The sequence below is a fragment of the Meriones unguiculatus genome, chromosome 5 (assembly GCF_030254825.1).
Source record: "Meriones unguiculatus strain TT.TT164.6M chromosome 5, Bangor_MerUng_6.1, whole genome shotgun sequence".
In the NCBI taxonomy this organism is placed as follows: domain Eukaryota; kingdom Metazoa; phylum Chordata; class Mammalia; order Rodentia; family Muridae; genus Meriones; species Meriones unguiculatus.
Genome location: NC_083353.1, coordinates 31,618,593 through 31,640,720, shown reverse-complemented (window position 1 = coordinate 31,640,720; position 22,128 = coordinate 31,618,593).

The window sequence follows — 22,128 nt, the reverse complement described above, 5'->3', positions numbered from 1 at the left end:
AAAACATCTAACAACGACACAAAAATGTTTATTGTAAGTAAAAATCAAAGTTTTTAGTCAGGAATCTTACCAAAATGATATACAGGCAATAAACTAAACAAACACACTGGGATCTCTAAGCACATGTGAAGAGACCTTTCAGCAACACATGCTGGAGAGGCTGTGGAGAAAGAGGAATCCTCCTCACTGCTGGTGGGAATGCAAACTTGTACAACCACTTTGGAAAGCAATCTGGCACGTTCTCAGACAACTAGGAATAGCTCTTCCTCAAGATCCAGCTATACCACTCCTAGCCATATATCCAAACGATTCTCAAGTACACAATAAGGACATTTGCTCAACCATGTTTGTAGCAGCCTTATTTGTAGTAACCAGAAGTTGGAAACAGCCCAGATGTTCCTCAGTGGAGGAATGGATGCACAAATTGTGGTATATCTACACAATGGAATATTACTCAGCAAGGAGTAATAAATAAAAAACAAGGAAATTTGCAGGTAAATGGTGGGATCTGGAAAAGATCATCCTGAGTGAGCTAGCCCAGAAGCAGAAAGACACACACTCACTAATATAGACATATAATATAGGATAAACCTACTAAAATCTGTACACCTAAAGAAACTAATCAAGAGGGAGGACTCTTGCTAAAATGCTCAATTCCTATCCAGAAAGGCAAAAAGGCTGGACATCAGAAGAAGGAGAAAAGAGGGAACAAGTCAGGAGCCTGACAAAGAGGACCTCTGAAAAGCTCTGCCCTGCAGACTATCAATGCAGATCCTGAGACTTATGGGCAACCTTTGAGCAGAGTGCAGGGAATCTTAGGAAAGAAGTGGGAAACAGTAAGATCTGGAGAGGACAGGAACGCCACAAGGAGAACAACAGAACCAAAAAATCTGAGCATAGGGGTCTTTCCTGAGACTGATACTCCAACCAAGGACTATGCATGGAGATAAACTAGAACCCCTGTACAGATATAGCCCATGGCAGTTCAGTATCCAAGTGAAAGGTTACATAGTAATAGGAACAGGGACTGTCTCTGACATGAACTGATTGGCCTGCTCTTTAATTAACTCCCCCATGAGGGGGAAGCAGCATTACCAGGCCACAGAAGAAGACAATGTAGCCACTCCTGATGAGACCTAATTGACTAGGATCAGAAGGAAGGAAAAGAAGACCTTCCCTATCAGTGGACTTGGGGAGGAACATGCATGCAGAGGCTGGAAGAAGGGAGGGATTGGGACTGGAGGAGGGAGGGAACTACAGGGGGGATACAAAGTGAATAAAGTGTAATTAATAAAGAAAAAAAATGTACCACTTAAAAAAAAAGAGGTCTGTCAGAAGGGCTGTCATTTGAAAATGAGTTTTGACAGCCTTAGAGACTATTATGTATCTTCACTTTATCCTCAAGATAAACTGAGCAGGTGAGTGAAAGCAGGAAGGACAGGCCCAAAGAGGCTCCTGGGTCCTTCCATGCCTCTTCATGTGAGCAATCAAAAGAGCATGGCAGAAGAGTAAGATAATTTTTTTTTAAGTTTTCTTCTATGATAAAATGATGATCATTAGTGGGCACTCTTAGTATATCAAATAAAGTATGCATGTTGGTACAATTTTCTATCTGTTCTTATTCAGTCTAAAATGCAAGGTGGATCTCTGAGTTCCAGGCCAGCATGGTCTACAGAGTGAGTCCAGGACAGCCAGGGCTATACAGAGAAACCCTGTCTTGAAAAACAAAAAAGAATAATAATAATAAAAAAATAACATGTTGCTCAAATAATGCAGGCTTATCATTTTCTCTTTGTTTTTGTTTTTATACAAAATTCATTTATCCAAAAATCCTTGAGAGTGCATGCCTCTGTGACATCAAGTATGATCTATCTTAACTAATAGTCATTTGGGGAGGGGAATTACTCTGACAAGACTTTCTGCATTATTGCCAATATTTCAGAGCAGAGCTTTTATTTTATATATTTTGCTTTAAATTATGTAGAATACTATGAGTGAGAAAATATAGTGAAGTATCATTTTTATTGTGAGACTTTTTTTTAAAAAAAACATTCATGGCAGGCTTTCTTTTTTTATTTATTTTATTTTTTTTCTTTTTTTAAAATTTTCATCAATTACACTTTATTCATTCTGCATCCCCCCATAAGCCCCTCTCTCCTCCCCTCCCGATCCCACCCTCTCTCTCCTTTCTGCCTGCATGCCCCTCCCCAAGTCCACTGATAGGGGAGGTTCTCCTCTCCTTTCTGATCTTAGTCCATCAGTTCACATTAAAAGTGGCTGCATCGTCCTCTACTATGGCCTGGTAGGGCTGCTCCCCCCCAGGGGGAGGTGATCAGAGAGCAGGCCAGTCAGATTATGTTAGAGGCAGTCCCTCTTCACATTACTGTGTAACCCACTTGGAGACTGAGCTGCCATGGACTACATCTGTGCAGGGGTTCTGGGTTATCTCCATGAATAGTCCTTGGTTGGAGTATGAGTCTCTGGTAAGTTCCCTGTGTTCAAATTTTCTTGTTCTGTTGCTCTCTTTGTGGAGGCCCTGTCCTCTCCAGCTCTTACTATTTCCCAGTTCTTCATTAGGTCATATTTTTCATTAATATGCTCTGTCCCTTCTGAAGCATTATGAGAATTAGCAGCGTACTGGCAGACATTGTCTATGTAGGTTCACTCTAAATTTTCATGGACTTTGCTTGACATTTGTAATTGAAGACAAAGTTATACCTTTATTTTTATTTTTTAAAGAGTTTTAATCTAATAGAAGCTAGATGGTGATATTTTGTACTCATTTGTCTGAACCAATGGCTTATATGATTTTTACAATACAGAAGTTCTGCAAGCTAAATATTCCTTCCTAAAGTGCAATGTATGCTTTATCAAATAAAATTACCTTAAATATATTAACTAAAATAGTTTTCAAAGTTATCTGACCTTTGAGTTTCAAAAGTTAGGTTTTATAAATTCACGTGATGTCCATCAATTGACCTTTGATTTTGCTATGTCATCTACCCGTAATAGAGCAAGAGAAAAAAGACATACCATGTTCAATGATACCTTAGGCAAGGTGAGTGGTTTGCTTTGTACATTTATCATTTCTGTCAGAAAGCAGGTCATATCATTGTTATAGAATTGGTCTTATTCCTTCAAACTAAGTGACATGAGCCACAATATATAAAATGTTTTTAAGCTTTGTGTTATAGAGGTCTGGTTTCAGTCAGATTTTTTAAGTTCTTTAATTTTTTTATATTTAAAGAAACCTTAATATATTAAAGGTTTATATATTATTTTATATATTATTTATATATTATCTATATATTATTAAATATATTATATATTTTTATAATTTATATATTATTAAATATATTATTTATATATTAAACCTTACATATTAAAGAAACCTTATTGATGTGTTTGTGTCTGAGTGCCCTTAGAGGCCAGAAGAGGGTACCAGATCTCCTGGTATTGTAGTTTCCAGTAAATGTCAGTCACCTGATATGAGTGCTGAGATCCCAACTTTTAACAACTACCAAAACATCTCTCCAGTTTGAACTTCCAATCCTTTAACAAACATTTTAGTTTTTTTTAATTTTTGTTATATTTAAGTTTATTTACTTTAAATCCCAAGGGTGCTCCCCCCTTGACCTCCTAGTCCCCACCTCTCTAAGATACTTAGACATAACATCTCTAATATTGATATAGAAACAAATAATCTATAAGGGCATTATGAAAGGTGTATTATGTAGAATATAAGGTTTTCAAGTGAAAATTGAGGTAAAGATCACAAAACTGTGTTTAAAATGAAATATTTAAATTATACATAGAGCTGGAAAGGATTTTGCATAGCAGCAAAAATCCAAACCTGAATAATGTTCTGTTTAAATTACATTCTATTAAAAATGATTTAGCTTTACTTCTTTGTACGGTTGTTTTCCCTCCATGTATATCTTTGCATCACATATACAAAGTGCCCAGGAAAAACAGAAGATGTTGGACCCTGGAGCTTGAGGTACAGACTTACATGTAAGCCTCCGTGTGAGTGCTGGTATTCCTACCTGGGTCCTCTGAAGAGATTTTACCCCCTGAGGCACCTCATGAGTCCCTGTGTATCTATCTATATAAATATACTAGTTAAACTAAAACTCATTTTTAAGAGATGGCTGCCAGTTTTAAAAAAAACAAGAAAACTTGTGACTGAGCCCTCAGTTGGCTCAGTAGCTCCATATTGTGCATCATCTTGGTTTGATATTTCTAGTGCTTTAGTAGAGCTAGAGTGGCCTTTCTGGTAACCACATCAACCACAGAAATGTAATGGGTATGTTCTGTATCATTTCCTGCATTATGTGTGTGGGTTGTGGTTGTTGCTTGAGTTCCCATGACTGTTGAGTGAGGAAGTTGGGTTTAATTCCTGGCACTGTAGTAGTTTATCCATTACACTAAAGAGCAGATCATATTTCAAAATGTTTCTCTGAGATCATTACAAAAATAAAAAGCAAATGGCTGGGTTATCAGCTCTCATTACCAATTGCCCAGTGAATGTTAAAAAGCACAGAGGCACACTAAAATAACCACAGGAAGCAATAATTTCTATGACAAATTGTTAGGCTATTTACTTAGTGTGTTAAGTAATATATTTTAGATCAAAGATAAACAGTTTAAAAAGTTATATTTGAGTTGTTGTGGAGAGAAGAGGAAATTGTTATTCCCTGAAGGCTGATGTACCTTGTAAAATAATCTGTCTTCAAACTCAAAATGAAAAAGAGCCAAAAGAACAGATCTGAATTGCATGAAGGCCCCTGGAGATGCTGTCCATTACATAATTTGCTGTAGTGGTTTGCAGATGTCTCATTTTGTGGGTCAGATTTGGGGCTTGACTATTTTATCTGCGGCTGTGCTGGACTTGGTTGTAAGTTTTCCCCAATCTGCCACCATTTCTGTGTACACAGCACAGTATCTCTTTTGAACAAACTGAAGAATTTCCTCCCCCACTGTTTCTAAACTGTGACTGATGAAGGAGCTCTGGAATTGTGGTTGGGGAGTAAGTCAGGTTCTTAGTAGAAAATGGTCTATTTATACAGTGCACCCAACTGTAAGGTTAAAGCTGGACTTGTAGAGAAAGTACCCCAGAGTGCGTGGTGTGCTGATCAGCAAAATGCCAGCCCTACAGTGCAGTGAGGCAGTGATTTCAAATGACCCATTTTGGCACATTTTATTTTAGGATATAGTCTTGTAGCACATAAACAGTCCTTGCTAATAAAACTTAAGTTAACAAAACTTACCATGTATGTTCAGAAATCCTACTCAAAAAATATTTTAGATTTGTTCAAAATTTGATGTTTTTAAAAATTTTATTTGAGGTCATAATCATGAAATAAAGATTCTAATAAGAGAAATTTCCTTTATTTTCTTAATTTGAGGGAAATGTCATTATGCCTGGGGAAGTAGTATAACATTTTTGTAATCATCGGCAAAGCTCATTAGTCTTATTATATCGGAAGCACTTGTATTTGTTGAAGTAGAAGCAGCTGAGATAAAAGAAATTTGAAAGTGAAATCACTACACATTTAAGTCAGGGCCTTTTTAAAGCTGGAAGACTGGGCTATTACTCTTAATGAGCTGATGCTCCAAATACTGAGAATGGATTCCTACTTTTTAACCTCTTTGGAATGTCTGATTAAAAACTGTGGTGTGAATCATAAGAAAAAAGGTCAATACTGTTTTTTAAACTGTCTTTTTTTTTACAGACCAACTCCCAATTTGCCAACTAATTAAAAGTAATATCTAACAAAATCTAAAAATGAAATATATTTATTGATAAAGAAAACATATTTTGGTATTCTTCTTTGTATTTTAGGATAAACTATATAATTATTTCATAAGTATCTACTAATTTACACTTAAAATTAAAAAAAATAAGTATTAAGTATCAGCAAGAGTGTATAATTAAAAATCCCTAAGCACAAATGTCTATATGAGCAGTTTGAACTGTGGAGCAGTGAAGAGTGGTTGGCCCGGCCATGTCTCTTCTTTGCTTGTCAGAGCTGCAACACAGTCAGAGATGGATGGTGGTAGGGCTGGAAAGGAGTCTAGGAAGGCTGGTGATGCTTGCTGATCCCTTTGGGCCATATTTATTGATACCTGAAATCTAGGACAATCAATCCCAGATGTGTAGGCACTACTATTGCTGTATAGAGTGCAGACATCCTGGAGTACCTCATCACAGAGGTGCCTGAGTTGGCAGGAAAAGCGTCAAAAGACTTAAAGGCAGCAATAATACCCCTTGTCAGTTGCAACTTGCTATTTGTGCAGAATTAGACTTACTAATCAAGGCAAAAAATGCTGCTGCTGGTCTTATCCCATGCATCCATAAATCTCTAATTGGAAAAAAAAAAAGGGGGGGCATCAGGACACTGTGTAGCGATGCCTCAGTTTCTTATTATCTCAGGACTTTAAATTCTTAACCACTCTCCAGTGTTGGTGATTCCAGTGCACTGTATCTTTGTGAAAAACACAGTTTTTCCCATCTATAGATCTATTTGAGCAAGTTGGAGTCTTTAAATGGTCTCTGACCAACCAACTTTGTAATTTGAATCTTAAATATATTTAAGCATTACTGTGACTTCAAAGAAGCTATTGATTCTGAAACAGGGGATTTGATCAAGCACACTGTTTTTAAAAATGTGTTTGGATTTTAATTGTGATGTGGATATTAGAGTTAATAATTTGGCTTTATACTGATGGTATTTCCAATTGCCTAGATGAGATCAATAAAGGTCATATCTACTTACACACGTATATTAGGGTGTGTTTCCATCACGCCACACATGAGCGTGACAGACAAACACACACTACACACTCATACACATGAATACACATACACTTGGATTCATTCCACAGCAATACCTACACGTGCACATATGTACAGTTACAGGCATACATACACATGAACACAAGCACACATACAAAAGAGTTGGGTCAAATGTATCTCTATCTCTACATTTATTTCAATTGCAATTTTAATAAAGTTTGAAAGTGAAAAAAAGGAATGTTTCACCATTACACCATGTGTTTGCTCTGTCTACATTTACATAAGTCATAGGGCTGTCTTATACAAAGTAACTTGTCTAGATATTTTAAAGAAAACCCAGGGTAAGAAGATTAATGCCACATTTAGAAGGCTAAAAGATAAGTACATGTAGATTATCAAATTTTGTAAAGTATTGAAGTGCAGTGATTTGGAAAAATGAGAGCCTCATTCCCAGATATTCTTTTTGCTATGTCTAGTGACATCACTCCTGCAAGTACCTCAGAACTATGCACTGGTGGAGACTTTTTGAAGATAATGCAGTCCAGCTCTACATCCTATTTTGTAAATCAAAAGAAACACAGGATAGGGACTAAGTGCACTGGAGTTGCAAGCTGCAAGAAGGCATCACACTTAATTAAGAAGCACCAAAGTGATATACTGTAAAATGCCAGATCAGAAGAACTGAAACGCTTACGTTTTAATAGTTTCCTTTTGGTGACCTTAATTATGCTAATCTGTCTTTGATAAATTGTGACAGGGACTGTCAATTTAAATTGTCAACATGCTCATTATTGAAACAATAACATTTAGCAGTAATAATTGAATATGCTTAAATTACTCCTATCAGGGAGTTTAAATCCTTATAAGCTCTGTTCCATTGCACACAATCTATAATACTTTCAGGGTTTCTGGATGGGATAGTTGCAAACTCTGAGCAGTGTTTTAAACAGCTAGCAAAGCTCAGAAATTGCAGAACCACACAATCTCCTTTAATTATATACTACAGTTATTAATCATCCTTTATTTAATATGGCCAAGTTAATGATGTACCTAAATGAATGATCAGAGCTTTATTTTTCAGTGTTTAGTATTTCACTGGTGTCTATTGCCAGGATAATGATGAGATAATGGCCTATGCTAAATAAATTATAACATCTTATTAGCAGCTATAACATCTACGGTACATACGGTAAATCTACACATTAGTATGTTAATATAATGTTAGAACATGACACAAGCATTTGCGCTTGTGAGTGGTCATAGATATGGAATGATAGTAGTTGGCAATAACAATTGTCTATTTTTCACACTAACACATACCTACACACAAACAGACACACACACACATATGTAGTCTTCTCTTAACAATTCAAAGGATCAAACCCTTAAGCTTGGCTATCTTTTTTTCCCTGAGAACTACTCAAGCTAGAAAAAGAAACATATCAGGAAAACTCTATTAACATTTTCTTTGCCAACTACATAGATGGCTTTAAGGAAATTGAATAAGATGTTGGCAAATGGATCATTTGCATTTTATATGGATATTAGAATCAAGTTCATTGAATCTGCCATTAATAAAGGCTAAACAGTCCCTAAAGTATGACTCACCCATACTCGTGAGATGTGTTTCAATGCTACAAAGTCAGCAACCCTTTTGAGAAGACACCAAATTTTTTGTGTTTCTACAAAAGTGCAAGTACTACAAAAGAGCAAGCAAGCAAAAAGAAAGAAAAAGAGAAAAAGAAAGAAAGGTGGAAACGTGAATGGGAAAAAAAGCAAATATCTAAATGTTTTCAGTAGTGGAAATATAGAAATTATGGATGATTGCTAAGACTGCTGATGTTTTTCAAAAGTTAAGTAAAATATTTAATATTATGCATATATATTTTATTTTAGTTTTTATTGTCTTTTTGAATGTCTAAGAATATTATTGACACTCTTTCTTTGAAGCCAGGTAAGCCACAGCAGATGAAACAGTTTGGTTTGCTAAGTCAGTGCATGTTAACCAATCACCTCTCTGGGTAAATACCTGTATCTCTTGAAAAACACAACATGTATCAAATTTGACCTTACATTCTGGCAAACATAGTATACAGATTAACTGCCAGTAGATTTAATTTAGCTAAAATCAAAGATATACGTGAAATTTAGATTTCAGGCAAACAGTGCCTTGTTTCAGTAGAAATAACTTTGACAAATAAATTTTATGATAGTAATGCATTGATGCTTCATATAACTTTACTTTCCATGTAAGCATAATCACCATCAGTTAAATTTAAACCTGGACAACTAGGGTCTCGCTATGTTGGCTTTGAATTTTTTGTGTTCCTTCTACATCCGCCTACTGAGCACTGAAGTCACATCCATTGTGTGTACTGCTCACAGTCCATAAGGTTTGTTTTCTCTGATTCCACATATAAAATAATCATGAGCATATATTTAATATTTTGATGCCCAAAATTTATGTCTGGCAGGGTGTGCATTAGAATACATTGTAATTAGCAATTTAAAAATTTTAATTAATAGTAATGAACTCTGAGCTCTGTGAAGTCTGTTATTTTCCTTCTGCTTTTACCTCAGTGGACTGTACAGTTAAGTACATTTTGTTCTATTACAAACATAAGTGGTCACTGCTTTTGACAGCTTTCTCCACTCTTATGTGACTGGTAGATTGGGCAATCTTGTTTTTATTTGTCTATGTGTGTTTCTTTCTTCTCAGTTCCTCCTTAAATTATTTGAATATGAAATGAAATTCTTATTTGTGTTCAGCATACTTACTGGTACTTAGTTGATATCCTCTGTTGATGACTTTTATCATTGAAACATCTCGAGTAGGGGTGGGTAACACTTTAGTGATTTATTTCTTTATTTACGGAAGATTAAACGAACTTGATTCTAACATCTGCATAAATTGCAAATGTCTCATTTGCCATCACCTGACTCAATTACCTAAAAGCCAGAGAGGAATCAAAGTGTTAATTTGTTAATAACAAATGAATTGTCAGTAACAGCCATTGTGCATAACGATGAATAACAAAACACTGTTACTATTTGATTTGGATCCCATTCCTATCAAGAAGTTTTGTAATTTATATAATTTGTTTATTTTTTTAAGTTTAAATAAAACCCCCATTCTTAGGACCTTCTTGTGGTGTAATATTATTTGGAGAAATGGGCTTGATAGATGATCAGGTTAAGATGAAAGATTAAAGAGGCCTCTCATCCAGTGTGCTCATCCGTGTTCTTTTAGAAAGAGGAAAGACACAGATGAGCACACGGGAATAATATTATGTGAAGATGAAAGCAGATAACTACATACAGAGCTGGATGGCCAATAATGATACTAGAATACTTACGATGTGCTTGAATTTGATGAGCCTGTTCTTCTCACTTTTAGACTGACTTTAACTCAGGAGTTGGGAGTACCGGGTGCACATGGTCACACACAGTTTTACTGAGGTAGTGGCTTCAGTTTTTGTCCCCTAAATTCAAATTTAGAGAGCACAGATGATGTGTTTCAGGAAGAGGAGTACATAGACATATAGAAAGACACTAAAAAGGAAGACAGAAGGCAAAGCTCCTGGGTAGCAACAGGTCCCGGGAGAGAGAGTTGCAAGTGAACTGCTGACCTAAGGTACTTTAATAGTACTTAGAGTAGAACCAGAGGGAGACATGGCCCTGAGAATAAGCCCATCAGTTCAATTGGCCTAGCCTGGAGGTGCTCTCATCTTCTCAATATTCATCCTGTTCTCATGAGTTAGCAAGGTAAAGAGACCAAAACCATTATTCTCATTTACCTTCTTGACAATTGAAAAGGCACTCTTGGAGCCGCTGCTTTGCTTTTCTGCCCTACCCAATCAGTTTTGATCCCTTATTCTCATCAATAATGACCAACTTGTCAGAAGAGCACTAGAGGCTGAAGAAAGAAAATACTTCCCTCACGATTCTCAAACTAAGCCAATGCTGTTGACAGGATGACTTAGACACCTAGCTTTCAGAGCTAGGAGACAGTACCTCTCTGCTGTGGAGGGGTCGTAAATTACTACCACACTACACAAATAAGCAATGATTAAAGACCAGTGCTTTGCTCATTACTTGAGGAACATATACATGACTAGAATGAGTAAAGTCATTTCGTTTGAAAGACTTCCTAAAATTTATCATCAGTGGGAACTTGCAAAGCCAAAAGTCCAATTTTACATGAAGACCTTTACAAAAGCAGACATCCTGAAGAGAAGGCAGCTGGTGCTTCTGATGGGCTGAAGCATGGATTGGGAGAGCATGAGATACAGGTGAGGAAAAGGAGACTAGAAAGTCCTCAATCTTTTAATTGTGTTCTTTTATTCTCCTGTCACTCCTCAACATTTGCTTTTTCCAAATACGATACCTGACATAGAGATCAGATAGGCAGTGTCTTTGCTTCTAAATTAGCCTATAAGTTCTGTAACTTTCTTTTTCTTTTTTTAAAGGATACCTGGTTTGCCTTTTTGTGAGGGTTTCATGTAATACATAAAGAACAAGCTCCACGATAATGGAAAGGCAAGACTCAGATTTTATATTTTTATAAAATTTTTAAAACACAAAATGTCTGTGAAAGATGTAGCAGTGTGGTACTAATACTGTAGGTCTTTCAAAATCAATAATTGGTTGTGGTAATAAGAACTGTGCAGACAACCAGCTGTGAGAGCTCCCTCATTCCTGCAGAGAAGCTGGAGAAGGAATCGGATGATTACCAACTCCAACTATAGCTAGCAGTGAATGGTACATTTAAAAAATTAGTAAAATACCCTTTTTACCTTAAAATATGTGTCTCAGTATTAAAAGAGGACCTATATAAAGAGTTCAGAATAGATGTGCTGCAAACTGTTCAAATCAAGGGTACTTCCCAGTTGGGCTACCGGCCTACATTGTAGAATTCACTCTTTAGCAGAAACCCTTCTCCTCCCAATTAAAGAAGAAAGGTTGGGATGCCCACAGTCAGTGCACATGTTTGGTGTGACTTTTAACTCCACGTTTCACCTTCTGTGTATGGCTCTTCTTCATGACAGCACCAGGTAGAGGGGCTGAATCTAGTCTGTCCTGTAAATGAGGCTGTTAGCATCTCTTTCACACTTTTTAAAAGTCAATGTGGGAACTCTCTGCAGGGCCTGCTGCTCTCCTATTCATGCAGCCTGGGAAAAATCCAGTCATTTATTTTTATTCAAATCAAAGGGAGAAATTGTTGTTATGAAATAAGTTACTCCGAAATGTGCAGCAACAGATTACATTTCTTATCAGCACATCCCCCTGGAATCGCATGCTCCTGAATTACTGTAATGAGCAAATGTGTCTAACCACCCAATATGTAACTGAGGTTTACATCTTTGACTTTAGCTGTACTCACCTGTTCATGACCTTACAAATTCTAAACCTCCTAGAGCCTTTTGCTCATTTCCCTCTGTACTCACATGGAGCTGATCCAATGGGTTTTAAGGGAGCTCTGAGCATGAACAAGCTTTGCTGAGCATGGAGCAAGGCAAGCAAAGGGCCCTGTGCGCCTTGCTTATCGTGGTGGAAAACAGGTATAATAATATCAGCCTCGCTGGTGGGGGTGCTCAGTGTAATTATTGTTTGGAAAATGTTTCGAAATCCCAAAGATACAAAAAACCATGCCACTGACATTAAATAATTGTGTTATCTGTCCTATAAAAAAGCAAAAGCAATTCAATTGGGATATATAATGAATAACTTGTGAAGAAAAAATAAAAATTAAAAAAGGAAACGATTGAAAAAAGCAAAAGCAAAACACAACAAAAATAATTTTAAAAATCCTACTCAATTATTTGGATTATTTTAAACCACTTTTTATTTCTAAAAATAACTTGAAAAAGACAACTATACTACCAGCAAGCATACATTAATAGATAATTTTATGGCATTTTGGAAATTGCCTCTTCAGGACATTGGTTCTACCTGGAATAATTTGTTAAATGACCAACATTTCATGGCCCTATTACATCCCCTCAACACCAAAGAAGTTCATCTAAGAGAAGATGGTTTCCTTTGTTGATCTTGTTTGGATTCCCAAATTGTCCAATAGTGATGATCTTTAGCTAGGCTCCATTTAAAATTGAGGAGGAAAGTGGAGCAGATGTTGGAAAATGAAGAATGAGAGCTGGGTGAAAATCTTCCTCTTATATTCTGTGAAGAAAATAGGAATTTTTCCAATTAGAAGCCTAAGTTAAGTTATATATCCCTGTTTAAGTTGTAGCAACTATACACTGTTTATATCTAAACATACCTTTTGCATGACTATTTTTGGCTTCACCATCCTGCTACTGAAGGTAGATTTCAAAGTGTTTTTAAACTGTATATGCAAAACCTGGCATTAATAGAATTCTTTAAATATATAAACATAATACTTATTTTAAAACAAAAAAATCAAATAGATAGCAAATATTTTCCTAAAGATGAATCTCTTGGCTGAATTTGTTTAAAAAAAACAAACAAACAAAAAAACACTTGTTTAATGTTAAAATACAAAGGTTTGAAATTTAATTGGACCAAAATTCAATGGAAGAATTCAAGTATACCTACCACCTACTGTATGCAAATACTCCATGCAGGATAAGTGCAAGGTAAAAGAGGTTTGTGAAATATATTTACTAGTGCTTTACTACCTAGAAATGTAAGAAATGAATTCTTATAATTTGCTGTACATTTTTTGCTTTATTTGCAGTTCATTTAATATTTGAAAATACTTTTTGTATCAATTAGGAAGTTAGCAAATTATCTGGGTGGAGAAACCCAAGTGATCTGTTGTGCAGCTGCAGAATCAAGTGGCTCAGCTGAGTTAATGCCTTTCCTTTCTTTTGCATTTGTCAGCATTGATGGAGCAAGCATCTATGAAGCCATGCATATCAAGATGTTGCTGAGCAGACTGCATTCAGTTCTGTCAGATTCCGTTCTCTTACATACACTTTGCATCTGTTCTTTCCTTCTTTCCTTTTTTCCTTCTCTCTTTTCTTTTTTTTTTTCTTTCCTTTTTTCTCTTTCTTTCTTTCTTTCTTTCTTTCTTTCTTTCTTTCTTTCTTTCTTTCTTTAAATACTGCACCAAAGGAGACTTCAAATCAGGCTGAACTTCAAGCAAAAGTTAATGCTATTCTCTTGTGGGTTCAACCACCCACTTTGCTTTAGGTCACTAGTTGAGGCTAATACAGCTCCTAGAGGCTGCAGTAAACTTGGCATCTCCTTGATTAGGCTCCCTGCTGATCTAATACACATACTAGCTTACTTGCCAAGTCAAATAACACATTTAGTGAATTGGAAATAAGATTTAAGTGGGCCAGCACAATGCGGCTTACCCTCTCATCTTTTTACCAAGTCCCTCTCTTTGTAAGCAAGGCTGTGAAAACTGCTCTTGTTAGAGGACTTAATCTTCATTTTTTTCCAGTAGATTATTTGGAAACAGGTCAATTGAATGTTGGAACTGCAAACTCCTCCCACTAAAGAAAGAGTCTGCTTGTGGCATACTGATTGCATCATTTAAATGAAAGTCTCCTATTATCTAAAAGAAAATGCTATAGTATGAGGGTCCTCTGGAATTAATAAAATGAAACCCTGATATTAGGAGCACATATAAAGATTCACTCCTTTTAACAATGTGTTTATTTCTTTGTCTTATAGATTCTGTTCTAAAGTGAAGCTTGTATTAATAACTGATGAGTGATGGATAGGGTTGATCACATCAGTGCACATGCATCTCCTGTGGCTGCTCTGCAGCAGTTCATTCTTAAATACAGTAGGTTATAATAGGGTGACATTTCTAAGGGTGCCTTTCACACGAGCAATCTAATGCACATCACAAAATGGTTGACTTCCAACTATTCAGTTTCACAGAGACACAAATACCGGAATAAATTTATGCCTTTGTGGTTTGTTTCTTTTATAAAAAAAATGAGTCACTGTATTTGTGACAGTTTGAAGTTTATCACAGATCACCATAGATTATCAAGCTATCCATGTCATAATGATCTGTAACAGTTTTTATCTGTGTTAGATGTGCAGGGCTATGATGTATGTGGGCTTTTTACGATCTATTTATCTCTTCTGGTCATACAGATTTATGTGTATCTCTTTTCTGATTATATCTGAAACCAAGACCTGCATTCTGAATAAAATATATCTATGTAAAATACAAGCGTTATTCCTTGACATTTGTTGTTAGAGAAAAATAACCAAAATGCTCTTAACAAAAATAGAGATAGTTGACTTCTTTCTCTGTAGGGTTAAGCATTAAATGTACAAATGTACAATGAACTTAAGCACCCCAACATTTTTTGGCAGTTATGGCAAATAGGCTGTATTTCAGGAAACACTGCCAATGAACATTACACACTCACCCTTGTTGTTTCTGAATAGAAATGATTTATTGACCAAACATTTTTCCATGCAATGTGAAATAGGCCATTTATACTGCATATAATTTCATCCACTAAAGTAATCCCAGAGTATGTCGCTGCCTAGTGCGTGTGCTGAGAGTATGTAAGGTGATGACGGCAGCATTAAGATGGAATAAATGTGGCATCCTAACCTGGACCTCAGTTTGTGGTGTGCTTAGATCCTCTTTGCAAGTTCTATCTTCACGAAATGCTTTTGTGATTTTTCCTTTATTTGATGTAAATATTAAAATTTTTCAAATCCCACATTAGTGAAAAAACTAGAAGAAAACTAAAAAATAAGATTTTTAAAGTAAAAATGTGATTAAAAATGAAATAATGATAAAAAGCCAGAATTTTAATAGGCTTTCTCTAATAGTAGTAGTAGTAGCTAGAGAGCTGGCATGTAAACTGCAGGTATGGGTTTCCTGCACTAAGGCATTTTTAATCTCACTGAGTTTGGCAGTAGAAAAAAATCAGTGTCATATTGATTAGATGGTTAGAAATTCTATTTCTCCAGGCTAAAGGTTTTCCATATGTTTCTAGGAACTGCTTAGAAAAATTGTCATATATTCAGACATCACAAACAGATATTTGATTAATACTGGTTTTAAAAGGCCAATCCCACGGAAGTTCTTCCCCTCTCTGAGGAGAAAGGGAAGGGCCTTGGAGAAAGGAGAAGAGAGAGGGAGGGACTTGGGTAAGAGGAGGGAGGGGAAGCCCCTCCTTTTGGGATGTAAAGTAAATAAATGAATTAATTAATGAAAAAAGGACCAATCACATTTATCCAATTTTGATATCATAAAAATATCTTCTGCTAATGACCAGAGGCCTTAACAAAGCTGATGAAAATTCAAGCATTTACACAAACAATATTTAAGAAATAACTGTAAAGAAAAAGAGTAAAGCAAAAGAGAAATAATCCTGTGTTTTAGAGGAAATTATCTGAATTTTAGGTATTTTCTTTTAACAAATGTATGCCAAAATGCAACCCTTGAAATTCTTAGCCATCGTTTCCATAAGCTCTCAGACAAGTTTTATTTAGTTATTTTAGTTTCTGTTAGATGATTGTCATAGTATAAGTAGAAATAAACACACGGAGTGATAAAAGGAAACAAAAATGGTATGTTTTACATTCTTGTCTACCTTACTATTATTTCAGACTTGCCCTTCTTCTTAAATTCACAAATTTTGTGCCATATTTACTCAAAATTTAATTCCTCATAGTATTTTTGTTTTCTATCCCCTTATCTTTTGGATATGAGTTGAAATAGAATAAGGTTTATATTTACATATTTCTCCTCTCTTTCCGAGGGAAAGCATGAAGTCCAATTTGTAATTGGTATGGATGACATCATGTACACTAAGTGATATCAGGACACAGTATGTGCCCTGAAGAGCTCCTCAAGGACCTTAGAGCAACAATATAGAGTACTCTGTCATTCCCTGGTAACTAAACTAGCCTGGACCAGAACTACAGTGTGTAAATGATAATCTGGGATTTCACAGCAGCAACTGGGAGCTGCCAGCTGTTCTCCCACCACTGCCTTATCGAGGTAGCGTGTTGCAAGCATAACGCGAACTTGCTAAGCTGGTTCTACGCCATGTGTAAGACAGCTAACAAACGGTCGCCTCTGATCATAAACAGCTACTAATATCTAAAGGCATAACTAAGGAGACGAACTGAATTGTTTTATCAAAGATACCTTAATTAGTATTAATATGGTATTACTATTTCTTTCCTTTACAATAATCAGAATTGAGAATTGTTTTATTCTTACTCCAAGAATATGCCTAAATTACAATTGGAAATTCTAGGCACTGTTTTTATTCTGGAAGTATACATCTTCCCTTGGTCTTTAACTAACTCACTCTTAGGATGACCTGAAAAATTACATCAACCATAGATTTATAAACAAACACTTCTAAATAAATTTTTAACTTTATCATTAACTTTAGATTGTAGGACAAATTTTATTATAAACCACGGTCTCCACCCTCACTTAATTTCCTGCTCTATGGACATTTTATCATGAAAGTTAAGGTCATAGTTTCATGGCAAGCATTTTCCTTCTAGTTATGTAACAAGCATGCTTAGACTATAATAAGGAGATGTAGCGTGTTTATATATAATACAATTGTGGAATTTTTAAAAAAACAAAACAAAATTCAGTCCACAGAGGAGGGCTTTGCAGCCAGTCCTGAAGATACCTGATAAAACAGGATCAGATGAATGGGGAGGAGGTCCCCCTATCAGTAGACTTGGAAAGGGGCACGGTGGAGATGAGGGAGGGAGGGAGGGAGGTACTGGGAGGGAGTGAGGGATCGGGACACGGCTGGGATACAGAGTTAATAAAATGTAACTGATAAGAAAAAGATTATAAAAATCACTTATTGTAACAGACTTTACATTTTCTTTGTGTTCATTGTGACCAGCTGTCCACTGCAGTTTCTCACCCTGTTTAAGGTGTTTAGTTAAACATCTACAGAGCATGGACATCAGGTACCACATCTGTACTTTTTTGTCTAAATTTAATCTATAGTATCTATTTTGTAGAAGATTCGTACCCTTTGTTGATTGCATAAAATATAAAGTTTCTTTATTGAATCCATGTAATTTGCTTCATAGCCATTCACAACTGTATGTACCTAGATGAAACAGATTTAATTGGGATGGAATCCGTGATGTAATCTGATTGGTTAAAGAAAAGGTTCATAATACTTACCTTAAATTTAAAACAAAACAAAACAAAATAAAAAGCTCTTTCTTTATTAATTACAAAAATGGAACTATCAGAGAGAGCATTGAATCTCCTTGTTTACGAGCAGAAAACATTCCTGTCCCAAGTTCTGCTCAAAGAGGTAACGCATTCATTTTCAAAATCTAGAATTGGGGGTGGGGAAACACTATCACATGAAAGACAGAAGATAATACTGGAACCCCCACTCCAACAGCAGCCTTTACACCATGGGATCATTTTCTTTCAGTTTCTATAAGAGCATTCTTCAGGAAACGTCAGGGTGTTTCACTCATTAGGACTTCTAATGAGAGAAATAGTGACAATGCTATCTTTCTCATCACACAGCCTCAGAATAGAGAACTAAGCAGGAGTCCATTCAGATTTAACTCTACATCTGTGATAGTCTCTGACATTTACGAATATTTTAAGTAATCAGAAATCAGTTAGAAATAGACACATTGTTTAACTTCTAGTTTCTACTTTTAAGAGTAATTTATTTTTTGGAATTTTTGTGCTGGCATGTCTACTTTGTCTTTTTTCTTTTGCTTGATTGCTTTCTAAACAGAGGAAAGAAGGCAGAGAGAGGGAGGCATTTGGGTGAGTGCAGGGGCAGAGAGATGGGGAGGATCTTTGAGGAGTTAGGGGAGGGGAAACTGATATTAGAATATATTGTATGAAAATTTATTTTCAATTAAGAAAGAAAACAAAACAGAATTGCATACTGTATTCATTTTTCATCTTTAAAAAGCAATGATAACTGAAGCCTGGTAATAGTTGGAAAAGGACATTGCATAGATAGCAAGTAAAGTAAAATTCTGTTTATTCCAAATGATTTTCTTATACAGTTTTCAGAATATTTTACTTTGTCCTCTCTATTCAAATATAAGTAATAAACAAGCTATCAGAAATAATAACTTCAATTTACAACACTGCAAAAGCATTACTACATTTATTATCTGGGTTGCTTAGACTTGTTAGAGCCAGTCAAGATTTTATTTAGATATATGGATGAAAGTATTTCTAATTGGCCTTAACATTGAGGATAATTAAATTTTTATATATCTTTTATTTTGCTATCTATTATTTTCTTTATTAAGAAGGATTATCTCGATGAAGTTGAGGTAATAGGACTTTCTCCGGAAGCCCTGAAGCACCCTTCCAGAGTGCAACAAGGTAATAAAGTATTAAGAAGTTTGTTTTTCTTTTTAAATCTTACTGAGGTCAAGTGCTCCTGATTCCCTTACAGCAACACTGAGACTCTGGGTGACAGGAAGTCTTCCTGTTAATCTTTTCAAATATAATCATTAAAATCCTAAAGAGATTTTAAATATTCATTTCCCCATATCACAATACACAAATCTTATCAAAGTCTTCATTTTTGACCTTGGGCTAACCTGCTTCTATATAACACTGAGAGATTACATGTACATGAGAATCAATGAATGGGGAATGATTTTTTTTAAATGAATTGAGTCAAGAACTAAATTGTAAAAATTCTTTGCATTCAGTAACTAAAATTTTCCTCTTGTTATTACAAATCCTATAAGAAAATCCATTATTTTCTTTCACTTTTGAAAAAAAGGTAAGCCACAGAGATTTAACATTATATTTAATTCACAAAGGCACTTAAAATTTGTCAAAGATGTTAAGCAATAGACCTCATCCAATTTTTTCATTTTTGTGTGCAAGGAGCTTGAATTACATGGTATCTTCTTTCCCCTTGAAAGATGAAAAAACAACGTATTATAGGTTACAACTGGAACATTTTAAGATTTAGTATCCAGAAATTAAATGTATCATGAAACGATAGGTGGAGTTTAATGTACACCCTATCAGTGTTGGTCAGTGACCTGAAACATTTTCAGGATTAGTTTGAATAAAATGTATTCCTTCCTATTTTCTTTCCCCATATGAATGTATTTTAGTATCTCTTAGCAGGTCAAAGGCTCTTTCTAGTGATTCTAAATAGAAACGAATTTCAGTAATCAAATTACATTAATGAAGAATCCATTAATGAAGAGACATTTGAAACAGTCTATTTGAGTCCAGACATTTATGACAAATTTATCTATAACTATCCCATATGAAATTTATCTATAACTATTCCATATGAACAATAGTACCAGCACAAAGATTTATATTTCTATTTATACATATTATTTTCTAAAACCATATTTTAGGGAAAAAACATCTATGGATTTTATATCTAAATTCTGACCCAAAACATACATGGTAAATTAATCTGAAATTGGTATGGAAATGCATCATGTCAAGCATTTTTTGTGGAACTGTTATTTATAGTGATGCTCAGCCTTCTGATTTATATTATGCATACTCTACATATGACCATATGAGAAATTTTATTAAACCAACAATACCTAGGGTTTGATTATTACCTTTGAGTGAAAGAAAGAAAATGTCTCAATGGATTGCCTCTCTTGCCTTAGAAGGAATATTAATTGGGGTCAATTTTTTTTTTACACATCTACAGATAACCAGTCCTATAACACAGAACATTCTAATGGCTTTCTACTACAAGGCACCCACATTAATTCGATGTAGTACCAGCCTGTAAACTTGATAAGTAGTTTCATGTTTGAAACTTTAAAAGGGAAATAAAATATGAGTTGTAATTATAGTATTCAGAGTTGGCATTTCAAAGGAAGCCCAATGGCTGCCCAGTTTCCAAATGAGTTCCCTAGTAAGGAGTACAGCAGCTGTCACTGACATGAACTCAGTGGCTGGCTCTTTGAGCACCTCCCCCTGGGGGGGTGCAGCCTTGCCAGACCTCAGAGGAAGATGATGCAGCCAGCCTTCATGAAACCTGATAAGCTAGGGTCAAATAGAAGAGGAGGAGGTCCTCCCCTACCAGGGGACTAAGGAAAGGGCATAGGGGGAGAAGATGGAGGGTGGGTGAGGCTGGAAGGAGAGGAGGGAGGATGCTGCAGCAGGAATACAAAGTGAATAAACTGTAATAAATAAATATATAAATTAAATTAAATTAAATTAAAAAACAAAGTTGATGTTTCCTATTTCTTTAACTTCCAAAAGACATAGTTTTCCTGAAGGTATCTCCATCCCTGATCTCAAGCTGTACTACAGAGCAACAGTAAGAAAAGCTGCATGGTATTGGCATAGAAACAGAAAGGAGGATCAATGGAACCGCATAGAAGACCCAGAGATAAACCCACACACCTATGAATACTCGATATTTGACAAAGAAGCCAAATCCATTCAATGGAAAAAAGACAGCATCTTCAACAAATGGTGCTGGAACAACTGGATGTCTACATGCAGAAAAATGAAAATAGATCCATATTTATTACCCTGCACAAAACTAAAGTCAAAGTGGATCAAGGACCTCAACATAAAACCAGATACCCTAAATCAATTGGAAAAAAAAGTGGAGAACAGCCTAGAACTCATTGGCACAGGAGACAACTTCCTGAACAGAACACCAACAGCACAGGCTCTAAGAGCAACAATCAATAAATGGGACCTGATAAAACTGAAAAGTTTCTGTAAAGCAAAGGACACTGTCATCAAAACAAAATGACTGCCTACAGATTGGGAAAGAATCTTCACTAACCCTTTGTCTGACAGAGGACTCATATCCAGTATATACAAAGAACTAAAGAAGCTGAAAAGCAGCAAACAAAGTAATCCAATTAAAAAATGGGGAACAGAGCTAAACAGAGAATTCTCGACAGAGGAATATCAAATGGCAGAGAAACACTTAAAGAAATGTTCATCCTCATTAGCCATCAGGGAAATGCAAATCAAAACGACCCTGAGATATCACCTTACACCCATCAGAATGGCCAAGATGAAAAACTCAAGTGACAACACATGCTGGAGAGGTTGTGGAGAAAGGGGAACCCTCCTCCACTGCTGGTGGGAATGTAAACTGGTACAACCACTCTGGAAAGCTATCTGGCGCTTTCTAAGACAATTAGGAATAGTGCTTCCTCAAGACCCAGCTATACCACTGCTAGGTATATACCCAAAGTTTGTTCAAGTACACAAAAGGGATACTTGCTCAACCATGTTTGTAGCAGCTTTATTTGCAATAGCCAGAACCTGGAAACAACCTAGATGTCCATCAACGGAGGAATGGGTACAGAAATTGTGGTATTTTTACACAATGGAATACTACTCAGCAATCAAAAAG